A 9,895-nucleotide genomic window follows, 5' to 3' on the forward strand; every position below is an offset into this window, starting at 1 on the left:
GGAGTGAAGGTTGAACGGCATTTATGTATGTGGTGAAAAGAGTATCTCTTATGTTGCGGGGTTGGGGGTACGGTCTTGTGATTTGATGACAGGCGTGTTGAGGGAGGTGGCTCCGCAGAAGGTACTGAGCTGAGATGAGGTCCGTATGTTGTTGAACAGTGAGCATTTGACATTCGGAGTGAAGATGTTGTTCGGCAGTTGTGTTGTGGCAACCGGTTATGGTTCTCAGAGCAGAATTTCAAACTGCTTGGAGGCAGGTGATGTTGGTAGAAGAGATGAAAGGAGGCTGGGGTGGCGTACTCAATTATTGGGCGTCCGATGGCTTTGTATGTTTGTAGTAGGGTTTCTTTGTCTTGTCCTAAGGAGGTGCCTGAGAGTGCTTTCAGTATGTTGTTGCGTTTGGAGGCTTTTGCTGCCGTGGTTCTGTGGTGGTGGTAAAGGTGAGCATGGTGTCAAAGGTTAGGCCAAGGATTTTTGGGTTGTGTTCTAGCGGGAGTAGTTGATTGTTGATCTTGACTTGAGGGTGGTGATTGTGCTGGGCTGTGTGTGGTGTAACGAGGGTGACTGTTGATTTGCTGGAAGAGATTTCCAGGTTGCGGTGAGTGAAAAAGTTGATTCGTTGAGGGAGGTTGTCGTTAAGTTGCTGGGTGAGAATGTCGGCGTCGGGACCACTGCTGTATATCGTGAAATCGTCAGCATAGGAGATGATCTTGATGTTGGGTGGTGGTTGGTGTGCCTTGGAGACATAATAATTGAAGAGGGCAGGAGACAGGACGGAGCCCTGTGGAACACCTGTGTGGATTATATTATTCAGTGTTTTGATGGCGGAATTCCGTTGAGGCAGAACGGCCATGTAGGTAGTTGGAGATCCAGCGGGTGATAGATCCGGGTAGTGGGGAGGCGAGGTCGTCAATCAGTATCCGGTGGTTGACGGTGTCAAAGGCTTTGATGAGGTCCAGTGTGGCGAAAATGGTTCGGTGAGCAGGCCTCTTTTGGTTAAGACCGTAGATGATGTCTGTAGTGAGAAGAGTGAGTGCAGACGTGCTCGAATATCCGGGCCGGAATCCATGTTGATGATCGGCTAGGGGCAGGTGTTGGGTGATAATAGGTAGCAAACATCTTTCTAGTACTTTGATGGCTGGGCAAAGCAGGGAGATTGGTCGGTAGGATTTAGCGTCAGGGTCCGGTTTGCCGGGTTTGAGCAGCGGTATGACTTTGGCGGATTTGTAAATGTCGGGAATTTGGCTTGTTCGGAGGGACTCATTGAAAAGGCGTGTCAGGTAAGTAATTCCGATAGGTACAAGATATTTCAGGTGAAAGATGGTTAGTTTGTCTGGTCCAGTGGCCTTAGAGGGACCGGATTGTTTGATTGCGTTGGCCACTTGTGCCGATGAGAAGGAGGGACTGTCCGATAGGTTAAGGTTCTTTGACTTCCGGGATGTGATTCCATTGAGTTTATTAGACCTGCGTTGAGTGACAGCCGGGAAGAGACTGTTGAAGCGATCAGCAAGCTTTTTGGTGTTATTGATGGGCCTCTAATTGAAGTTGTTGGCGTTATTGGGGTTGTTTTTCGGTTTGCCGGCCAGGGCCTTTATTGTTGACCAGAGGCGGTTTACGTTGGTATGGCGGTTTACGTTGGTATGGCGGTTTACGTTGGTATGGCGGTTAAAGGTAGAGAGGTATTGTTTCCAACGGGCTTTTTTGTTGTCGTTGGTGAGCTGGTGGATACGGGCAGTGAGGGCTGCTACATCGTCGGAAGTGGGGTCGGAATCACGGAGTATGTCTCGCTGTCGGGTGAGGTTGATGATGTCCATGGAGAGGCCCGGCGTGGAACAGATGTGGCGGCCTGAAGGAATGTTTCGGTTGCTTGCGTTGATTAAAATTTTACGAAACAGATTTTCGGCTGTAGACAAGTTGGCAGGGAAGACGGAGTTTTCGAAGGCGGCCTCGGTGTCGGCAGCGTATTTTTCCCAGTCGGCTTTTGCAAAGTTCGTGAAGGTGATTTTCGGGGTCTTGGTTGTCTGATAGTCTGCTTGCAGTGTAATGATGATTGGCAGGTGGTCGGATGACAGAGTGGTCATGGTGGTCCAATCCATGTGGGTGATCAGGATATCTGAGGCGATTGAAAGGTCTGGCGAGGAGGGTTGTCCTGCAGTTGGAAGCCGGGTTGGTGTGTCCAAATTCAGCGTACATACGTATACTGTACATGTACTGTATGTCGCCTTTCAAAATGTCTATTCTTTTTGTCGATATGGAACTAATTCATATAATTGATCGCCAATCAATTTTTTCAAATAATTATATTTGCAATGTGTTATGGATGCAAGGTTGTGTTTTGCACTTGCAAGAAAATTGGTCGCGTAAGGTTTAGGTTATTTTGTGTCTTATGAAGTATCTTAAGCTAGTATGTGTCTCATAGAATATCATTAGCAGGTATGTATCTTAATAAGTATTTCAAGTTGTTATGTGTCTTATAGAGAATCCTAACTTCTTATGTGTGCTTTTTATATAACGTAAACTGGTATGTATCTCAAAAAGTTACCTAAGCTAGTGTGTGTCTCATAGAATATCATAAGCAGGTATGCATCTTAATAAGTATTTTAAGTTGTTATATGTCTTACAGAGAATACTAAGTTGTAATGTGTGATTTTTAAATATTTTAAACTGGTATGTATCTTAAAGAGTTACCTAAGCTGGTATGTGTCTTAAAAAGTATCTTAAGCTGTGTTGTGTCTTATGTGTTCCGTGTGTTTTTTCCAGTTGGCTTCCAGCCTATCAGGGGCCAAAGAAATATTTGTTCAGCCCGCCCCCATCCATCCCACCTCCCCTCCAACCAGTAGGAATCCTTCGTAATCCGTTGTAATTCAATGTGATCTGTGGCAATCCTTCGTAATCCGTTGTAATCCAATGGGATCTGTAGCAATCCTTCGTGATCCGTCGTAATCCAATGTGAGATGTGGCAATCCTTCGTAATCCGTTGTAATCCACTGTGATCTGTAGAAATCATTCGTAATCCGTTGTAATCCGGTAAACATTGCCATTGTTCTAGTTCACCCTGTAAATTCATTAATTATGCCCAGTGAAATCGGAAAATAATTAGAATTGGCAGGTAAAATAAATGTCAAGTATACAGTATAATAAAATAAACATTCACCGTGCGGGCCCAATAAAATCTGCTGCAAAATTGGTCACAAGTAAATATTTTAACATTTCAAAACCTTTGTTAACAACCTTACCATTTTTAAGAAATTTAATATAAGTTTGTATGTGTATTTTAAGGGTTAGAAAAAATCGCAGTAAAATCTCAGGTACAGTATAGTGTTTGTAATTTATAAGTGATGTTGCTGAATAGCCTCAATTTCTTTCAATTTCTCAGGTGTTTAACTCGAATAATAATTGTTAACTAAGCCTCGTTCAAATGTTTTCAAAAAATCCGTTCAAATTTTTTATTTTAATCTTTTGGAAATACTTGGTATAAGTTCATGTGCACTACATGCAGGTTTTCATGAGTGAAGTGATGGATGTGATGTTTAATGTTTAGTGTTTAAACTGGAAAATTTATTTCATACATAAATTTAGGACAGTGATGTGTGTCATGTTGAATATTTGCAATGGATGTTTTATTGCATTCATTAATGTCTCACAGACTGTATTTAGCAACGTAAGCTCTCTGTAATAGATGTTTACTATATATTTATAGTCTAAAACACAGACGTTGCACGGTAGTTGCTGTAAAGTCTATGCAGTAGATGCTGTAAATAGAGAGTGTTTCACTACACAGATGTATCGGCTAGCTAATCAACAACTACTTTTAATAGTATTTGATTGAATTGAAATGAGCAATCATTTTCTTTCTTAACACATTATAGTATAATAGTGTGGACAGTAGGAATATGTAGGTAAGATCATCCTACCGGAAATACATAAACGCTTGTAATTTTGTTAACATGAAGACTAAAAACTGGTCTATGGATCAGAAGTATTCAAACTGATTATGATTTTATAAGCTACTTGTATTTTAAAAGAGAGGTCATCTAATTCAAACATACACCGCTATATGAAGTTATCAAGCTTATTCTTTGATGTGTTCATACCCAGCGACTCCGGCAGGGAATTTATCCACGTGACACGAAACGATGAAAAATATTGTAGCTTAGTCGAGTTGAGTTCCAGTTTTTCCGCTTTTAAACTATGCCTAACCAAGCAGATTTTCCGCTCTTAAACTATGCCTAACCAAGCAGATTTTCCGCTCTTTAATTATGCCTAACCATGCACGTGTTCCGTTCTTAAACTATGCCTAACCAAGCAGATTATCCGCTTTTGAACTTTGCCTAACCAAGCAGGTTTTCTGCTCTCAAACTATGCCTAACCAAGCAGGTTTTCCGCTCTTAAACTATGCCTAACCATGCACGTTTCCCGCTCTTAAACTATGCTTAACCATCAGCGAAAAGCACAGTCGTAATCATTTCGCTAATCCGTTAACCGCTAGCGATCACGTTTTCCTTAGCCGGTGTGCCACACGTAGCTTCAACATAATATGAAGTCAACCAATCACGTCTTGCGGAAACCTATCACGTCTTTTGTTACACAAGACGTGATTGGTTGATGTACATGTGCTGACGTAGTCAGCCATTAGTGTGGCACACCAGCTAAGGAAAACGTCAGCTTCGCTAATTAGCGGTTAACGGATTAGCGGACTGTGCCCACCACTGCTAACCATGCACGTTTTTTCACATTCTGATAGTCTTTCTGTAATCCCGTTGAGGCCTTGATTATGGTTACGCAACTTCTAAAAGGTCGCCGCAGTTTTCGACTCCCGCGTCCGAAACTCTTTTTCTACTCGGATCTTAATACGGAAAAACAATTAATTTTGATTAACGGAGGTTCGTCCAGTCTTGATTGGATTATTGATTGAAACACAAAGCAAGCAGGAAATATTCGTAATTATAACTTGATTGTAGCTCTAATTCAAACTCATAAATAAGGCACGAATTATCAAAATCCCAAGGGTTCAGGGGCCATGCTTTCAAAACTCGCTAAGTGAACGTAGGTACTTACGCTCTGTTAGAAGGTCTATGATTGGTGGATTTTACTTGAAAGGTCGTCAATGATTGGCTGATGAACTCACGATCTCTTAACTTTTTTTGAAAGTATAGGCCCAGGTCTCTGAATAAAAATTGTGCGCGTACGCATGACGGTAGTTGAAGGTTTGTTTGCTTAATAATTATTGTTTATTATTATGTACCCAACATATGTGTATGAGGCGTCCAGCATAATTATTGTATAATGCCTACATAGATGGAGCATAGTCTGCAATATTATATTGTACGGACTCATCATAAAAAGCGCTTAGTCTTCAAAATAATTACTCTATAAACCCCACATAAATTTAGCGTGGTCTACTACATAGGTGATGTATAGTGCCAATATAGATAGAGTTGTCAACTATATACACTATTTGATGTGAAGTGCCAACATAAATGGAGTATTGTCAACTATATATATTATTAGATGTATAGTGCCAGAATAGATGGAGCATAGTCTACTACATCGGTGATGTATAGTGCCAACATAGATTGAGCATAGTCTACTACATAGTTTATGTATAGTCCCAACATAGATGGAGCATTGTCTACTAGATAGTTGATGTATGGTCCCAACATAGATGGCGTATTGTCTACTACATAGTTTATGTATAGTCTCAACTTACATATATGCTGAACAATCTATTACAAATCTGTAGCGTATTCAACTTTTTATCTGTTGTAATGCCTATATATAACCAATCAAGCATAGTTTACCTCGTCTATGTTGTACATTTCAAAACATTTACATAGTCTTAAGACATAGTCTATTACATGCTTTGCAGTCGACAACATAGATATTGTTATATTCTGCTACATAGATGTTATACTATGCATATTTCATACACGGTCTACAACATTTATATGCAGCATCGGATACTTACAACAATCAACATTTGTCGCACACTTGAATAAACTCTGCGCACAATAATGTTGTATGTGTTATAATAATAATATAATAAATAATCTGTCCCACACATCAATATTATATGTGTCCCACACAACAATATTATGTGTCTCACACATAAATATTATATGTGTCTCACACATAATTATTATATGTGTCTCACACATCAATATTATATGTGTCTCACACATCAATATTATATGTGTCTCACACATAAATATTATATGTGTCCCACACATCAATACCATAAAAAGCTTACATGAATATTAACAACGACATTCATTTCATCGTTCCTGATCATGCATATATTTTGTGCACAATAAAGCCTTCTGACGCATCAATGTCGCATCGTAAGCCCTCATCTATAGCGTATCGTAAGCCCTCATCACTATCATATGTGACGCGAACAACTTTTGGCCAAAGTAAATCTTACGACGTATGAACGCAATCCATTGCTATGAATTTCATGATATTCAGAGCAACGGATTGCGTTCATACGGCGTAAGATTTACGCTGGCCAAAAGTTAAAGTTTACGCTGGCCTCTCAACTCATGAAATTCAGATAACCTTTCGCCATAGATATGCGCTGAATTGAACTAATACAATATTTGGGTAATTATTTAAATGTTTTATCATTGCCGGAGCCCTTAAGTCTTATCACTGCTCCCGGAGCTCCTAAGCTCGTGCCTCTCGTATATCAAATCTTTTATAGCCGTCCGATCTTATCTAATTATTGACATTGACTCTTTGACATAGACTCATAGACATAAACTCATAGACATAGACTCATAGACATAGACTCATAGACATAGACTCATATAGACATAAACTCATAGACATAGACTCATAGACATAGACTCATAGACATAGACTCATAGACATAGACTCATAGACATAGACTCATAGACATAGACTCATAGACATAGACTCATTGACATAGACTCATTGACTTAGACTCATAAACACGGATACTCATAGACATAGACTCATAGACATAGACTCATTGACATAGACTCATTGACTTAGACTCATAAACACGGATTCATAGACATAAACTCATAGACATACTCATAGACATAGACTCATTGACTTAGACTCATTGACTTAGACTCATTGACATAGACTAATCATTATCCTTATCAATCATTCCATCTTTTCCCTGAATTTTTGGCCAGCGGATAGCGACTATTTTTTTTATTTGATCTTCCGACATCACACAACTTACGGCCCAATATAATGAAGCTTTCGAGGGCTATTATTAACATTGTGCATCCTCTAAAATTAATATTATATATCTCTTTTGCCACCCATTGGATAATAAAATACATTTATATCGGATAATTTACTTACAGAAGTCAGAATGATAATAAAAATCTTCTATAAATTATAAATTATTCTTCTATAAAGATATTCTATAAATCATTTATTTTAAGTATAATGTGTTTAGCACTAACAAGTCTCTGCTACTATGGCATATTTTAATAATAAACAGGAAATTATGAACGTTTGCGAGGGCGATCACAAACACTCATTGTGAACCTCGATTACCGAGTTTCACAATTTTTCACAACTGTCAGCGATTGGTAAGTTAGTGTTTCACAATCAAAGCTTGACGGAACAGCGATTGGTTAGTAATATTTTCATTCAAATGTTCATCGGTTTGGGCACCGTAATTGTCTTGTTCGAATATGAAAACATTGAAATGGCGTCTTTAATTGAAATAGTTTGAAATTTTATTAGATTTCAGTCGTTCGATACCCACGAAAAACGGTAACCACTTTAAAATATTATGTACATTTTTGAATCTCCATTTGTTTAAGAAAGAGTTAAATAACTACACACGCTCCTAATGTGATGTGTGTCGGTTATTTTCGATTAAATTATCAAGTGTGCATTTTAGTAAAGATTTTAAAAGTGAAGCTCGTGTTTGGTATTTGTTAAAGTATAGGCTACGTAAAAGCTATTTTGTGAATATGTATTCTCAATAAATGCGGTGCTATCTATAAGTTTCATTACCTGTTTTCAACCGAGACTTTCTATGATTATTTAGATAATTTAGTAATTAAATCTAAGTATTTATATCAATTTAAGCGATTTCATTAAAATCTAAAAAAGACCACTTTATTGATAGTTTTTAAATTCAACGATTCAATAAATTCTTCAGATTCAATGAGAAAACTCTATAGTTGAAGTCCTCGGCAATTCTAATATTTCTATAAATTAAAAAATTCATCCGTTGAAGTTACATGAAAAAAAAACAAAATAACAAACAACAAACTCCGTTGAAGTTACATCAAAATAACAAACAACAAACAAAAATACCCTGACTGGTCAAGAAATTCTAAGAAAGAATTCCTCACAAACTGAGAAAAAATGCGTTGGATGATGCAAGGGTCGGCAGCAGGTATGCAGGTGCACAGCCCAGAATAGAAGAGGGCAAGATACATTATTTCCCTCTTGTAGGTGATGCCCTCGCGCCAACCTCTCAGTGCGCTGCGGCTGTCGAGCGAGTGAGGTTGTGTCGCTTGTCGCTCCTGCCGCCTAGTGTATGGAGTACATGTAGTGAGCCCCTATACAAGCGTCGTGTTTACTGATAAAAATATGAAAATTTATCAAGTGCATTGTAAATTTGTGGAATGCATTTCAGTGTGAATTAATTTTAAATTTTGAAATATTGATTAAAAGTAGAAGGCAGGTATGGAATTGTTTCGCTCACTAAAAATACCGCGAGTGCTTCCAGTAAAGCTCTCAATGGCTTCGATTATTCATGCAGTAAAAGCGAGATTTAGTGCTGAAAAAATGCTGCTAGTTAATGTACATGCGATTAACTTTCATGAATTTATGTGAGATGTTGAAAACTGAATAAATTTTTTTGTTATGAATCCAATTACGAAAACTGTAAGAAAATGTAGTACAGGCATAATATTATTTGAGTGGTAGGCACAAAATGCGTTATTTAAAAATTTAAGTGCAATGACCTCGAGTAGGCCTAAAAAGCAGCGATGACTAAGAGTCTAGTAGGCCTAAAAAGCAGCGATGACTAAGAGTCTTGTAGGCCTAAAAAGCAGTGATGACTAAGAGTTGTGTAGGCCTATAAGCAGCGATGACTAAGAGTCGTGTAGGCCTAAAAGCAGCGATGAATAAGAGTTGTGTAGGCCTATAAGCAGCGATGACTAAGAGTCGTGTAGGCCTAAAAAGCAGTGATGACTAAGAGTTGTGTAGGCCTATAAGCAGCGATGACCAAGAGTCGTGTAGGTCTATAGAGCAGCAATGATCTATATAAAACATCTTATGTAATTTTCATATTATTTATATAATGCCGGCGCGTTCGTTGCGTTTTTGTTTGCAGTACAGAAATGTACCGAAGTTTTAAGCGGCTCTTGTAGATTGTAAATGTTCCTACATGAATTTTAGCTGTATGGATGCGTTCATTTGTATGGATGATTCTTGTCTGTGTGGAGAATGTTTAATGGAAATGTAGCGGTGTCGTATCTTGATTTGATATGAATAATTCTTGTTTTAGATGAATATTTTGCAGGATATTGATTTTCACATTTATTTATGCGCAGTAATTATCACAAACGGGTGAGGCCGCCGACCGTCACCACGTCCGCAGACCGTAACGGGCAGCTACTAAGAATCAATTGAACCTTTTGGGTTCAATTGATTAGCGGATTTTCTGTAGGGAATTTTTGAATGTAATTTAAGTCAGAGCGTGTAAGATATCACTGTTGTATACATAAATTGCTTAATTCAATGTTGACATGACCGCTCCTAATTTATTTAGTTTTATTTTAAGTTTTTCTGCTTCAATGTAAAAATATTCTAATATGGTTGTAATTTTTCTTCCAAAGATTAATTCAGTTTTTAATTTAGGATTTATTTTTGGCATAATGCCTTTCGA

Source organism: Hyalella azteca, unplaced genomic scaffold (genome assembly GCF_000764305.2).
Source record: "Hyalella azteca isolate HAZT.00-mixed unplaced genomic scaffold, Hazt_2.0.2 contig10026, whole genome shotgun sequence".
NCBI lineage: Eukaryota > Metazoa > Arthropoda > Malacostraca > Amphipoda > Hyalellidae > Hyalella > Hyalella azteca.